A 15,979-nucleotide genomic window follows, 5' to 3' on the forward strand; every position below is an offset into this window, starting at 1 on the left:
AATTTAAGATCTCGACGAAAAATCCGTTTCATACGTCAGTTCGATTTGCTACGTGTACACTCTCAGCTAAGGCAGCGATGTTTTCTTCACTCTTTGCTGAACGTGGTATATTCGGTCAAATATTATACAATAATGAATGCTTGATCTCTAGATGAGTGATGGTGTTGCGAATAATACGTTCAGTAGTCCGATTATATTGACCATAAGTTGATCCAAACGCGCGAGACACTGTCTTTATGGAACTGGAATTGACCTCATAAAGTAAAAAGAGAGATATCTCAGTGAAATCTATTTATAAATTCTTTCACCAATTCCATTTAAAGATATCTCTACTTAACACTTTAATCTGCATTTCCATTTGTATACTCATTCGTACCGCGAGAGATGTTATCACCAAACTGGGTATTAGCAAATGGAAGGTAATTTATTACGCTTCTTTTGTGTGTTTAGCGCGACGTTTTTAGCATTCGCTCTTTAGTGGCAGCATTCTGCGGATTGTAAACACGCGTTGAATTTCGCAAAGCGTAAAGCCACATAAATGCAATGGATGGATTGCGTTTTTAATACTGGTGTGTGGATATGCAATGCGTTGCCTCTGTTTAGATGCACGGCCAATGTTCATATGACTACAGTGTGGCGTGAAAGTATGCGTATTAACGTAATTTATTTGATTGGAAAAAAAGAATTAAATAGTAGAATGTAAAAATGCATAAAATGTTTATAAGAGAATTTAATAATATCTCCATATTGTCCCTTTTGGGGAATAATTTTTTCTCCTATTGGCCAAATCCCAGTGTAGTTCCGAATTACGACTTTGATCCTAAGGTACCGCTGGACTATTTTTTGGTATTTTGGATTATGTAAAGTCACTTGGTTACGCAGATACTACTTGGAAGATAATATTATTACTGATAAACGGTTCCAATTGCTGCATTAATTGATCGAACATTGTGTCTCTCGGTTGGATTTTATTTGAGTACCTTTCTTTTACATTTTTCTAACTTTTCCTTGAATAAATTCCGCCTTAGCTTATTTATCCTTCTTTTGTTTTGTTAAGCCATTGATTATATAGTTATGTCATTTAAGTGTCTTTAGTGAATTTTATATAATAAGCAAGCTTCTACAAAGGTTGTTTGGCCAAAGCAGATGTCATTGTATACAATGGCATCAAGCAAAACCACAATAAGGCAAGGCATGTAACGAATATGGGAGAATACTGGTATTAACCATTCTACTTTATCCACAGTTAATTCAATAAGTTCCTCCCTAATCCGCCGCTAGAGTCTTCTCATCATCTGTTGTATATTATTCTTTAATGGCAACGTAATAGCTTTGCGCAAAAGACGCGTAATACTCAAATAGTATTCCTTGTTGACAGTTTGGCCGGTCGAAAGCAATTAAAAACACACCACACCTCAATAATCGAAGAAAACTGTGAACATAACCTTAATTTTTTACCTACTTTGACATGTTTTTTTCAGCTTGGGCTCACCTTTGCCACGATATCCGGTCGATTGATCGCTAGTAATAATACGGTTCATAACATCTTGGAAAGCATTATTTCACAGACGTAAGCGGGACGCTGTTTTTCTAAAAAAAATTAGTTATTTTGATAACCAATCGTACCTTCACTTTTCTTAGGCTTAAATGATCATTCAAAATTGTTTTCATAGATGCTTCTGATATTTCAACGATGCCAGTAGATTCTCTGACTGTTAATCGTCGATTCTCAAGCCACGTGCTTCATCGTCAACGAGTTCTCGACCCTCTTTGAATAATTTGTACCAATCCGAAACACTTGCTCGCGACAAACAAGTATTGCCGAAAGCCTGCTACAACACTCTGAATTTTTCGGTACCAGAAATTTGATATGTACCGAAACTGGCGGTGAAGTCTTTACTCTTAAAATTTAGTATTGCAAGTCAATTATCAAAACCAAGGCTTGACAGAATTAAATCCGTACTATTTTTATGTATCATTTTAAGGTGAAACGACTTTTGTTATTGTGAAAAAATGGATAAAAAAGAAATTCGCGTGTTGTTAAATACAGCTTTTTTAAGTGAAAAAGTTCAAGCGAAAGCTTAGCTTTATAACGAGTCTCCGGACACTGCACGAAAAAAATTAACCAACAGGGATTGGTATGCTAAGTTTAGACGTTGACAAAATGGTTGCCGTGCGAACTCCCAACCACGAATTGGGTGCAGTTTTTGGAGATGTTCGAAACATAGCTAAATCATTTCACACCAAAGTTTAAACGATAGTCATCCGTTTGGACTGCATACGATGAAACCATAGCCATAACCAATGCATGGTGTCACAAGTCAGTGGAAACAAATTGCTTCCGCATCCACCATATGGTCCAAATCTTGGCCGCAACGAATGTTTCATGTTCTCAGATCTCAAAGCTCGCTGTGAAAATTTTTTCGACGAATAAAGAGCGGATCTCCGAAACTGAGACTATGAAGCAAAGGACAATTTTTACTACCAAAATGGTATCGAAAATTTGGAGAAACGCAATAATCAGTATATCTGCTTTAGTATGACAGCCGAGATAAGCTTTAAATGATAATTTTTAGTACTAATGAAATTTTTTTTTAAATACGGGAACAGCAACCACCGGAATTTATTGTAGATATGAATTTTAACTCTTAAAAATAACCCCGTGTTCCTATAAAATGAGGTGGGTGGTGTTTTTCATATCGGTTTCGGGTGATATTAACAGTTCACTCTTGAAATAACGATGACCTGCTCTGCTATTACTCCATATTTGGTGGGACCAAAAAGTTTCAAGCACCCTCAGAATTGCTTACGGATTTTTAAGAGAAGCTCACAAGGTCTCAGAAGTCGACAATGCCTAGCGAGGTGAGAATGAGTTGTCTCAGGCGCCTCTTTATTATAATATTTTTACATTACTGTCTTGGGGACTCGAGCAAATGAAGCATGAATTTCGTAATCATGTACTTATGTAGCTTTCTCAGCCATTGACCCCAAAACCTATACTTATAAGCTATTAGTTAGCAAGTCTCTCCAAATAATGTCACTTATCTGATTAGAGCAAAGAAAAAATCAATATTTGACCTGTTTGATAGAAATAATTGGTTGAAATTTACTTTCAGCCAGCAAAGTATTATTATAATTAGCCCAATTATAAATATTTTTGTATATACTCCCAGACATTGCTTGATTTACGTTGCGTGAGTGGCAAAAATAGCTCGATTTCATAAGCGTAACGTGTCGTCACAAATGCCAAAAATCCATAATTTTGGTATTCGCCAAAATGCTTACCCGCAAACCGCAGCGCAGGCCAGTCTTGGGTTCGCACTTAACGAAAAAGTGAGGCGAAAGAAAGCAGTAAACACCCACCAGCCGACCAGCCCACCACCTCGTACACACGCATGCACGACACGTTTTCGCCTGCTTCCGCTGCTCGTGATGGCGCGTTGCCTGGGCACACACATGCATCAACGCGCTACCTTTCCGACCGCCGCCCCACCTACCCTTGCAAACAATGACGCATTGCTTACTTAACTATCAGCCACCGATTTCATAAACAGTGCTGATGGAGGTGTGTCTGGTGAACTGTCAGTTGACGACTGCTTTGGACATGCATTTAGCGAGACCTGTGCTTCGACGCGTGCTCTTCCATGTGTGTGTGGTATTTATTTTTGCCATGCGCTTATTATCCTCGAACGACGTTGTGGCGTTATTATTATTATCTTGTTGTTGTTGTGCTCAAACATGTTGCTGCTGCTGTTGCTGACATTAAAAAGCGCCTTTAATATATCTTTAGTTTGGCTTTTGGTTTGATTTTGATTACGGTGTCCGAAGGCAGTGTCGAAAGGCAGGCGTGTCTTAACGAAGGCTTACGAATGCTTCCCGTGGGAAACTGGCGTTTTCTCACCCAACACACGAGTGGGTGTGAGAACTTTTTGCAAATTATGGTGTGCATACAAGTTTTCGCTTTGTAAGTTTGGGAATCGCAGTAATGCGGTGATATTGATTTGGTTATTTTATGAAAGGTAGTGGAAATAAAGCAATTCGACGCAAAGAAGAGCAAGAATGCTTCATTTAGGTCTTTAATGCAGATGAGATGATGGAAGTATTTAAGAAAGAGACGTATTTGCGTGAATTTTTTAAGGAATAATCCTACTCTTTCGCATAACTTCTCCCCTTAATTCTCCTAGTTATTTCATTCTTTGTATAAGCTTATCTCGGAATAGCCCAAAAGCTCTGTCAGTCTGAATCGAGTCAGAAATCGAGTTCATCAAGAGCTTCTGTTACCCCAATGCGATATGGAAACACTATAACAACTGATGGAGAGGCAGAAAAGGTAGCCATTTGTGGGATGAACAGCGGCCACTGAAAGCTGTGTAAGAAAACTAGCAAATCTTCGGCGGCATTAAGCTCGGAATTTTTCTCGCATATGTGAACTCGACGTTGTTCTGTGGAAGCAAAAAATGGCTGATCGCAAACTACAACATTCCGATTCTTCAAGCATTCTTCAAAATTGTCTACTGATCATCTGCAAAAAATGCTAGTCCAAAACTGTTGCTTATAGCACTACGAAGATCAATAAACGAGGAACCGTACTGAGGGAAATAAAGCGCGTAAAACGATGTTGGATAGTTCATACCAAGATTAAGGCCTCAGACAGCATTCAGAGGATATCACTTGACAGGAATTCTTAGAAATTAGAAGGCGTGGCCGATCCAAAATAACATGAAGGAAGTCTGATGCTAAAATCATGGTGCATAACTTTATTGAAGCTCAATGCTTTAGTGGAGAATAATAAGAAAAGAAAAACCAAAACATATATTTTAGAACCAAAAACCAATTTTAATTTTTGCAAATACTTGTCTAAAATCATATTTCGCACTAATTTGGTTAATGAGTTTATCTAAAACTTCAAATTATGCCTCCTGAAAAATTTGTTCTACCTCACGGGAATCAATGAACCCAATAGAATCTTCAAACAGATTATTTCAATATATAGAGACCCTTAACTTTCATTTCATTTCAGAAAGTGTAGGAAACTGTCTGCTAGCTAGACCTTTTTCTCTCTGTAACACATTTCGACCACTTCAAACTGTAGTCCTCTGCATTAGCATCTGCATAGTTCTCTTACAATCCCATGCCCTTTCAGAAGCTATATAGAACTAAAATGCTGCTATTTTTGTCGAATAATACAACTATATGAACTCTGAACTTTACTTTCTATAATCAAATCAATTATGGCATTAATGTATCATGGTTATTTGATAGCCAAGCTCATAAAAATACGTCTAAACTAAGCGGCTACTACTGACAAAGTATGAACACAGCGGAAAGATGTAGTGTACTTCATGGGAATATAACTAAATAAAGAAACTAAAGAAAAAAATGACAATGGGGTCAGAAAAATAATGCTTTGGACTAGTATTATAATAATTTAATATTACCCTCAGAATCTCGTGTTGAAACCCTCTTCTTTTTTAGCAAAAAGCTGTGGTTGGCGATCCGTACCAGCTCCTCTTGCCACGAATTTTTCACAAGCAAAATCAGTCGCCATATACAGCAGCACGTAATAGTAACTTATGGTAGTATCAGATCTGTATTATACGACGGATGCATAAAGGCCACTCAATGAAGCTCTCGGAACTTCTGGCGATTGCTTACTTTAGACGATTCAATTGTTGACAATACAGGTCCGAATTAAAAGTTTGAACTAAACAAAGAGCTCAATGTAAGTGACTCCAATTCCACCAAACACATAGTAAAAATTTCCTAATCCTCAATACAAAGTAATCCCCACCGGATATAATACACTTATACTAATGATTTGTCCAGTCCTCGAAACACTTTTCATAAGCACTTTTTAGGATGGCCTTCAGCTCCTTTAGCGTACATTGAAACTTAGATAAGTCGTAACCTCGATAAGCGAAAATCCTTGACATTTCATAGTATTTCTTCGGTCCCTAGAAAAATTCGCGGAAAAAGTATGTATTTCGGTTCCTTTGATAACTCGTATTTTTCTTGAGACAAAAATTGGACAATTTGCATCAAAAGCCTCTACAACTCATATTTTTTATAAGATAATGTATAATTGCACCGCCCACACAGCAATGGAACCTTTGAGCAATGTGCAGACTGAATTTCTCCCACCTAATACCACTTCAGTTGTGCAACCACTCGACAAAGGCATAATCAAAAGTTTCAAAACATTGTACCGTAAAGAAGTTGTTGTTAAACTGCTTGAAAGCATCGAGGAAAAAAATATTAATTCATTTCGATTTATGATGCAATGAATATTGCTCATAAAGCCTGGACAAATATCAGTAAATCGACTATTAAAAACTGTTGCGGTTTTGTTAAGGATCAAAATGTAGTCGTAATCAGCGAAGATGTACTTCACATAGCAGAGTGGGCTCGTGTTCCACAAAATGCAGAAACACGTGTAAACTTTGATGACTACATTCATGTTGATGATGAGTTAGTGATTACTGGAAGCCTCAATGATGATGAAATTCTGGGTTTCAGAAACATCGACGATGAAAACGATCCCTCAGTTTCCACAAAAATTGCGAAAGCTTCAATTGAAAATTTGCGTCTTTTTTTCATGGCATCAAATGTTGAAGACACTATTTTTAATGACATTATAAACATTGATAATTCCATAGATAAAATACGCCAAAATAACGTCCGTCAAAAACATATTACGGATTTCTTTTAAAATGAACACTTTTCTTAATTTTTTTGTACAATTTTTCAAAATACATACATACATATATTGATTGAATAACATATGTATGTACTTTATATTTTAAAATTTAAATATGTACAATCATTTCTTGTTCTTTATGTAAAATTGAAAAAATAAATAATAAAAAACTCTATAATTCGTATATTCTGTATGTTGCCTCTATAAGTTGTATAACTTGATAACTTGAAAAACTCCATAACTCGTATTTAAATTGTAGTCCCTTGCAAATACGAGTTATCGAAGTTTCACTGTATTTTATTTTATCTTTTATCGATTGACTGGAAACGGGTTTCACGGAGCGTCAATTTCAGTTTCGGTAACAAGAAAAAATCCCACGGAAACAAATCTAATGAATATAGTGGTGGATCGATGGAATTCATTGCGTTTTTGATTTTAAATTCAGTCACAACCGTAACTCGGATGGTGCATTACCATTGTGTAAAATCCATGAATTGTTCTTCCACAAACCCGGTCATTTTCTACGGAATTCTCACGCAAACGTCTCAATACTGCCAAATAGAACTTCTTTAATAGGAAGTCCCTTCGGAGCAAATTCACGATATACCAAACCACCAATATTGAAAAAAAAAACAGTGAAGATCATATTGATCTTTGAGCGGCTTTGATGTGTTTTTTGGACTTAGGCTCGATTTTTACTCCATTTTGATGATTGTAGACTTGTTTGCATGTCAAACCCATAAATTCCTGTCTCATCGGCAGTTATACTGCTCTCTATGAATATGGTATCGGAATTCGCATGATCAAGCGTGTCCAAAGAGACTAGTTCATGGTACACTTTTTGAAAAAATTCTGCTTTATCTGGACGAAAATAATAACTGTAAGCCTTTTTATATATTCGCAATGATTCCGCACAAGAAATTTGGTTTGGAAAAACAATGAATGAATGTGTCTCAATTCTTTGGTCGATATTTTGATCGATGTAAAAAAACGCTACGCACTACGGATGTGTACCGAAACTGCTAAACAGATCGTGCTCTTATCTTGGGCATAGTAATTAAGGACAGTCCTAACAATTTATCAAAATTATTTTGAAATATCATTTACCCTGAGGTTTAAACTGAAATTTCTGGGTACGTATCTATCACAATTTATATTAAACCCATCTACTGGAAAAGTAACGGCTTTATTTTTACTTGAGCTTATATATTAAATATTAAAGCTGATATTATATGGCTAATAATATCTGCTCTAATTTTTATAAAAATATTTTTACAAGACTTGTCTCTTAAGGCCCCTCAGTAGTATAACTTGCTATAAAAAAAAAGTCGTCTATTTTTAACGCATATCATATTTCTAGACTCGCAATTCATTGCTAATATTCTACAGGCTCTCATAGTGCTATTTTCCAACGCATAAAGTCATAAAAATGCAAGCAGTTTCACTTGAAACACTGCAACACGCTTATGCGGAAAATAGCAAGCGATGAAAATTATGACACGCCATAACTCTGCCGCACCATTAAACAAGCAAACCCCCTTTTTAATAGGCTTAGCGACGGCTGAGCAGACTAATAGGCTAACCTTATGAAGCGGGCAATAAGGCAAATAAGCAAATGCGCCTAGTAATATGCTTCTACTTGTAAGCTATTTATGTAAGCGTTATTTTTTTTTTTTTTTGCTTTCACTTTCACACGCTCGCCAGTGACTGACGGTTGCTGTTGTTGTCACCACCACATTCATTTTTGCATCCGCAACCCGCTTTTTCACAACTGATTTGCTTATCAGGTTAACGGCATAACGCCGCTTGACACTCGCACATCCGCCCCTTTAATCATCAGCGCATCCTTTCGACGCGACGACCTTGCAACTCTGCACCGCTTTCTGCGCCACGAGCACCAATCGGTCTTCCTTGTTAATGCTTACTCTGCTGCTAATAAATAAATATTATGTCTTATTGCGGCAGCAGCAGCAATTGATGTGTTGCACGCGCATCCTAGAAATGGTCGACAGTTCATGGTCTTAGCGGTGCAGCGGGTGGTTATTGCTTGCGTAATGTGCGGACTGTCGCTTTGCGGTTGACTGCTCTAAATGGATCTGAGATTAAATCAATGCGTGTTGCTTGGCAAGTGGTTTCAAGGATGCGAAGGCAGGCTTGTTAAAGTTGCAAGTTGATTGAATGAAAGCTTTCATTGCTCGAGTGATGCGCTGTTACCGATTAATTCACGTTTAATGTAGCAACCTAGGCTGATAGTGGTCTGCTAGTATGACCACGGCTGTTGGGAAATTATACTATGAGACAATGAAGCTATCTTGCCGCAAATCTGTTTCGTGGAAATTTAATAAACTTTAATTCAATCTGCCTGGTGATTGGAATCACGAAGGTAAACATATACTAGGGTGATCCTTAATATCCATGAAAACTTTTGAAACAACTAAGATTTTCATCTCAATGTAGTCTTCTAACTCAAGGATGTACCAACCACCAATATTAGGGTGATGCTTGATATAAATTTTTTTATTCTTACAGACTAAATTAATAAAATGAGATTTTCGTCTCAACAAAGTCTTCTGAACCAACTTATTCCTACTTATTTACCTTTTAAAAACAAAAAAAAGCCTAATCTGAAGAAATACTCAGGCTCATAAGACTCGAATTTCTACCCGTATCAATTCGAAAACTAAAAGAAGATGCACGGACACTAGTCTGTTGATTTCGATTGATTCACATCTGTTTGTAACCTAATTCGGCCGTGGTCTTCACTTACCGGCCGATAGGGGAGCCCTCGACTTCTTCGGAGTAAGTTCCTTGTGTGAAGTCCACTATTTTGAATATCCTTTGTTTTCTGTTATACCAGGAGATCCATTTGCGATGACAGTTTTTTTATATCCCACTTATTGGTCTTCCCTCTTCCGGCCATAAGAGAGCCCTCGACTTCTGCGAATCAATTTCCTCCTGTGAAGTCCACTATTTTGAATACCCTTTGGTTTCTGGTACGTACCAATAAATCCATTCACGATGATGGCTTTTTTATACCCCACTCAAGATTTGAATGCTCTTTTGCTGTCTGCTTCGACCGGAGTTTTGCTTGCTTTGTGAATTTTCCACGTCCTAATCTGTGTACAACGATTAATGGAACAGCTGTAACTATTTTGAGCGCTATCGTCTTGCTCTTATCAGGTTGAAGTTTCCTATTTCAAATCCCCTTTGATTGAAGGGGATCCCTCAGTGCTAATAACTTTCTTGTACCCCATATTTAATGCAGGGTATGGATATCAAATCGGCTGTCTGCCACAAGACTCAAAATTAAATTAAAATTTCTACACGATGGTGGATCTCTACAAGTTTCGAAACAAAAAGCAGACACGCGGAGACAAATTTGTGGACCTCTATTAATGAAATAGCTGTCTGTAACCTAACTCGTCGAATTTGGTTGTGGTCAACACGTTTCCGATATCCCCATTTTCGTAGCAGATTCACCGAGTATTTACGAGTAGATCCATAGAAACTGACAGTGTGTCAAATGCCCTATATTCTACTGAGGACATGGATGTTCAATCGACTATCTGTCAAGAGACTCCAAAATAAATTCAAATTTCCATCTGATGAATGACATTTCCAAATTTGAAGATAAGAAAAGATGCACGGAGACCAAATTGTGTACTACGATTGATGGGATAGCTAGGCGTAACCTCACTTGGGCTAAAATGGATTTCTTGGCGCCCACTAGATAGATGAACACGTCCAAATTGGTAAAAGTGAGGTTACGCATATCTGTCTCAGCAATCGTAGTTCACTAATGCTCTTCTTATGATCCAGATTTATTGCAGGATATGACTTTCTGCCAATATGAGATCGTGGACTAATATGAAGATGTCCTTCATGATACTCGTTTTCGCAGACCAAAAAAATCGGCCACATTAAAATCTGTTTAACGAATTTTTGACGGTTTTTAAATTTTATCGTGCGATTTCTCTTCTGAAAACAAGAATGGAAACATTGGCCGACGTTTAGTTCTATTTTACTTATAGACCTTCTGACACAACGACTAAGTCGCATACGACAGCTACTACTATCGTAAATCGTTATCGGACTGTCCGGGAACTTCAAGACTTTGTATCCTAACAAGTTATTCCGCTGTTCTCTAGAGGTTTTCGAATAAAGGTTATGCAGCATATTTGGATACACTCAATTCAAAAGGTTTCATATTTACATGTCGCTTTGTAAGGTATTACAGTGTAAAAGAAGCAGTTGCTAGGATTTTTAAGGCTTCAAGATGCATTTAATCTAGAAGGATTCATAGCTATAAGCTCAGCTGATAAGGTACTACGCAATGGAAGGAAGAGGTAGCTTGCAGTTACAGGAGTTTAAGGGCCTGACAGTCATACAATCGGAACGTACTCGGGTTTGATCGCTCAAATCGAAATTATTCTATGGGAATTTCTTTCATATAACAATATATCTTCACGAAAATTGGCAGACATTAGTTTCCAAGGCTGGGCTAAATCTTCAAATAAATAAATTTTTTAGAGTAGTCGACCAAAACATCCACCTATAACGTTATTTCTTGTTTGCAACTAAAATACAGCAACTCTTGCGAGTCACCTTTCCCTGGCTTCATCAAAATCAGATACAAAAATTTCAAAATTAAAAAGTAAATTAAGTTTCACCACTTTAATAGCACTCAGCACTTGTACCTTCAGATCAAAAACGTGCTTGCACCTCTGGTTCATGCCGAAATGAAAATTTCTTCCCGACCATAGCATGTGTAAGCAAGTTGATTAAATTACCAAAGGCACCGACCGCAAGTTGTGGTCAGCAGAGTTCACTCTTAGAAATACCAAGTTAAAACTCAACTCAATTGCAAGTTAAAGGAAACAGTTGACCGCAACAACGGGGAGCGGGCAAGGAGCGTGTGAGCAAAGCGAGAGAAACGGAAATGCGCTGCAATGGAATATATATATTTTTATATGTATGTATATGTGTGCGTAGCAGAAGTCTATGGAAGCTACTTTGTTGTGGGCAGAGCTTAAGCTCGTATGGATGACAATAAAGTGCGGTTAAGTGGCGTATGTATGTATGTATGTGTACAAATGTACATATGTATGTTGTTTAAACTTTAACGGAGACACCTACGTGTTCACATACAGCTTATTATAAATCTTCTCACATTTTTATATATACAAACTTTAAGAACCGAGCACCTAGAAGAGCCACAGTGCCTATGCGGCCTCTATGCAACCTTCCACCTCAACACTTCCGAGCCAATTTTAATGCGGCACGGTTTAAGCCGTTCTCATACACGTTCGTATATATGTATGTACATAAAAACATAGAACAACAAAAACATAAACAGCAACACACCTTTAACACCCACTGAAAAGAAGAAAAAGAAATAAAAAAAAAACATAAAAAGTCGTGGGATCTGTTTTGTATCTTCAACTTCTCCATCTTCTTCCTCACTACTTATTAACAAAAACAACACCAAAAAGTTAGTAATTTTCATTGCTACATTTATGATTGTTCTAAGTTCAAGTAATTGCATACACACATACATACATACATACATGCGTGTGTTGGTGCAAGTCGTGCTTGAAGCCGCGCTTGACTGCTCATTTATGACCATAGCGCACACACTTCTGTTTGTGTGTGCGTATGTAGCGCCGCTTAAGGCGAAAATAAATATTAACCGAAGAATATATGTGATACCCACACACACACACCCGCACACCTATGTAATGATAATTGAAGTTTTCTTGAGGAGTAGTCAGCGAAGCGTTGCAAGCTATGCAGCGGCAGCAACATATCGTCGCGTCCACTGCACCTTCGTGCAAACATTGCTGCTATTAGCAAGAGACCCTATAGGAAAAACTATATACCAACTGCTCTTATGGATCCACTCAACATATTTCGGTTAATAGTCTGGGTATAAAGCATTAATGTTTTGGGCATAAAGTGGTTAATGTTTTGGGTATGATATCGAAATTTGAATTTCTTGTAAAACCGACGACAGTAGAGGGCGCAAAGAAGACGCTTGACTGCTTATTTGAGGACTCTACATTCTACAAACGCAACATTATTGATGTTGAGATATGGGTTTGCGAACATGCCGTCGTCACTATTCAATGGCGTTCCAAAAGTGAGCCGAAACCGAAATTCATTGAAGGCACTAAATACTTCCCTTCTTAGGCTTGTAACAATGAGAATTGGTTTAATCCGTGATGTGCCTAGATTGATTGCCTTTAAAAGCAATGAAAGCTCCCAAGATGCAATATAAACTCTTAAGTAGAAAATAAAGTTCAAGCCGTGAAATAAAAGCACTCTAGAAGAAGTATAAGCTCCAAAGAACAAAAGAAAACACTGAAAACTCTCGATGACGAGATATATAGCAACTCCAAAAATTCGCTAAAACCGAAATTCATTGAAGGTACTGAATGCCTTCTCTTCGGATGCTTCTAACAAAGAAAATTGGATTAAACCTTAACGTATTTATAATAGTATTTTTTGAAGCTGGTAATAAATATTTGTATGAAAATATGTGACTTAGTCCGGGTCAAATTTGATCAGATGCTATATGGTTTTAATACCATCGACTTTTCTGCCTTGGTTACCCCGACCCCTTCATTAATGGCAAAACATTTCATTAATTAAGACTTATCGAGAGACTGTGTCAGAAAACAATAAAATTTCTATCCTTGTTTTAGACAACCTTAACTTGCATACTGTTTAGCATACATCTTAACGGTGGCATACTGTTCATGACATTTCATTCAATTAAATATTGGTTTCAAAGTGAAGCTACTTCTACGATTTATCTTTACAAATTTTTATGACATTTAAATAGAACACTGCTTCTTTATGGCACAAAAACAACGTTGGTACTAAGTCACGGCCTAAAACGTGTTATGGCAAATCTGCCCGAGCATATTCAATGATCAGGTACAAGTATGCTGAATTTCGTCGTAACCGTACCAGTACGAATGATGCGCCTCGTTCAGGAAGTCCACTTGATGCAATAAAGCTAGTGATCCGACCGATGTCTCGACAAATTTGGTTTGTAGCGACGATTTCGTCCTTCTTGGACTTTTGAGTCTCGCTGAACTCAGTTGAGGAGATCGCCTTTTATACAAACTTTTGAAGGCCTCGAAGCTTTTTACTATCGACTGGCATCGAAATGTTGAAAGACCGTTTCAACAAAAGAAATTTGTTGAATATGTTCAAAGATTTTAATTGAAATAAAACAAAATAAAAATTATTTTTAATTGCTCGACAAATACTTCGCGGTTTTGATATATAAATGAAATTCTTTATTCCTGTGAAAGTATGTACATTCAATGCAAAAATATTCGTATATCATTGAGCGGCAGCGATTTCCATATACAGTAACGTGCCGGCTTTGATCATCACGGAAGAAGCGGTTCATAAACCGCACCAAACCATAATTTTTTTTGAAATCTGTGGTAACTCATGGAGCACGTATGGATTACTATGTGGTCATAACACATATTTTGTTTATTGACGAAGTCATTAAGCCAGAAATGAAATCGCTGAAGATAAATTTTCGATGAAAATCCTGATAATTTTTAACTTTTTGTTCAGCTAAACTCACGAACATAGTAGTCGAGCGGTTTCAGTTGTTGCATCAATTTTATTTGGTAAATTTGCCACAGCGACGTCACAGAGATGCCCAATGCTTGAGAACGAGAGGTGATATACTGATTTGGGTCTTGGTCAATTAATGCGTAGGTGACAGAAATATTCTCGACACTACAGGCATTTCTTTGCACTGTGCCTGTGAATTCAAATTTTTTCACTAGATGCTCAATTGTTGATCTGACAGGATGATTATGACGACCATAAATTGGACGTAGGGCTCTTAAAATGCAGGCCACTGACTCCGAATTTCAGTAGTAAATTTTAATAAATCCGACTCGTTGTTGGATCGTATATCTCTCCATGATGAAATGGCAAGCCTTACTGAAGAGAAATGTTAAATAAGCGGGAAACAATATGGCGTCGTGTGCCATCGCTATTGGTATACTTTTGTAGCGTCCCTGTTGAAAACCCCGTTATAAATTATGACAGCCTGACGAGCTGAGTTGATTTACGCAAAGGTCACTTTTCGAGATATCAATCTGAAAGTCTGAACAGTCCATATTTCAAATTACGAAATTTCCACATTTTTCCTACTGGGTACTTTTGTCACCACAGCATACACACACACATTTGCATATAGCTCAACATATGCACCGATATTCAAGCCAACTAAATACAACTTAGCGCAACATTGACGGCAAATTACAATATTTTACTTAACTTTATGCTTTTGCTCCCAGCAGTGTCTTTAGCGCAGCCAAGGCGCAGCCGCAGCAGTAGCAACACCAGCCACCGATGGTGCCACTAACAACTCTTGGTGTTTGAGTAGGTGAAATATTGGTGTGCATATGTGATATGGATATGAGTGCATGACGGCCACGCATATTGCACAGCTATGTATGTAATTATTAATTGGAGGCAACAATAAAACCAAAGATTGACTTTAAACTGTTTACTACAATTCAAACAAATTAGATTTGTATATGTACCCATAACATAGCATTACATAGCATAGCATATGCGTTGCGGGTGGCGGTGGCCTCTTTAATTGCATTATTTTATATCAAGCTTCAGTGATTCTTCGCTAGTCGCTTGCAATCTTTGCAAGTTTACGCTTAAAATTTTGGTAATACAATTATAATTGTGATTGAAAGTGGCCAAAGCATATTTGTGTGTGATTAAAGTGAATGTGGATTTCTACCTAATATTTTGTGAAATTGTGTATTAATTAAAAATTTAAAAAAATAATAATAATGTCTTGTAAAACAAAAAAAAAGAAAAAATATCTCACAAAAAAACGGTACACATTCCCACAATGAATGGATGAATAAGAAAAAGAAAATTTTTGAAAAAGCTCCACAGGATGGAGGGTCGAAGTGTTCCTTCTAGAAGGTTTATCCTTAGTGCCAAAATCAGCAAGCGAAACAATTCTCATAAAATCTATGTATGTGTATATCATCTGATCAGATTTGACCAGGACTGGCAAAAATACATTTGCAAGTATTCACAAATTATTATTATCGCCGTCGAAATAGGTTACTGTGCGAGAACAAAAAAGTAAAAATGTACCATTATATTCCATAAACTTGTTATAAGCCTTAGATTAGATGGTCTTCACAGTCCCGTCATCAGAATTCAAACGTATGAAGGGTATATTAATCCAGGAACAAAAAGATTATCGATTTA

At 37.2% G+C, this 15,979-nt stretch overlaps 1 protein-coding gene across 1 annotated transcript in view; it reads left to right on the plus strand.

The window, feature by feature from the left end:
• The window catches only part of LOC108967085 (protein numb), a 102,457-nt gene that overhangs the window by 19,403 nt on the left and 67,075 nt on the right, over window positions 1–15,979 (plus strand). The window lies entirely within an intron of this gene.

The sequence above is a fragment of the Bactrocera latifrons genome, unplaced genomic scaffold, assembly GCF_001853355.1.
Source record: "Bactrocera latifrons isolate USDA-ARS-PBARC rearing strain unplaced genomic scaffold, ASM185335v1 scaffold_175, whole genome shotgun sequence".
NCBI classification, from domain to species: Eukaryota; Metazoa; Arthropoda; class Insecta; order Diptera; family Tephritidae; genus Bactrocera; species Bactrocera latifrons.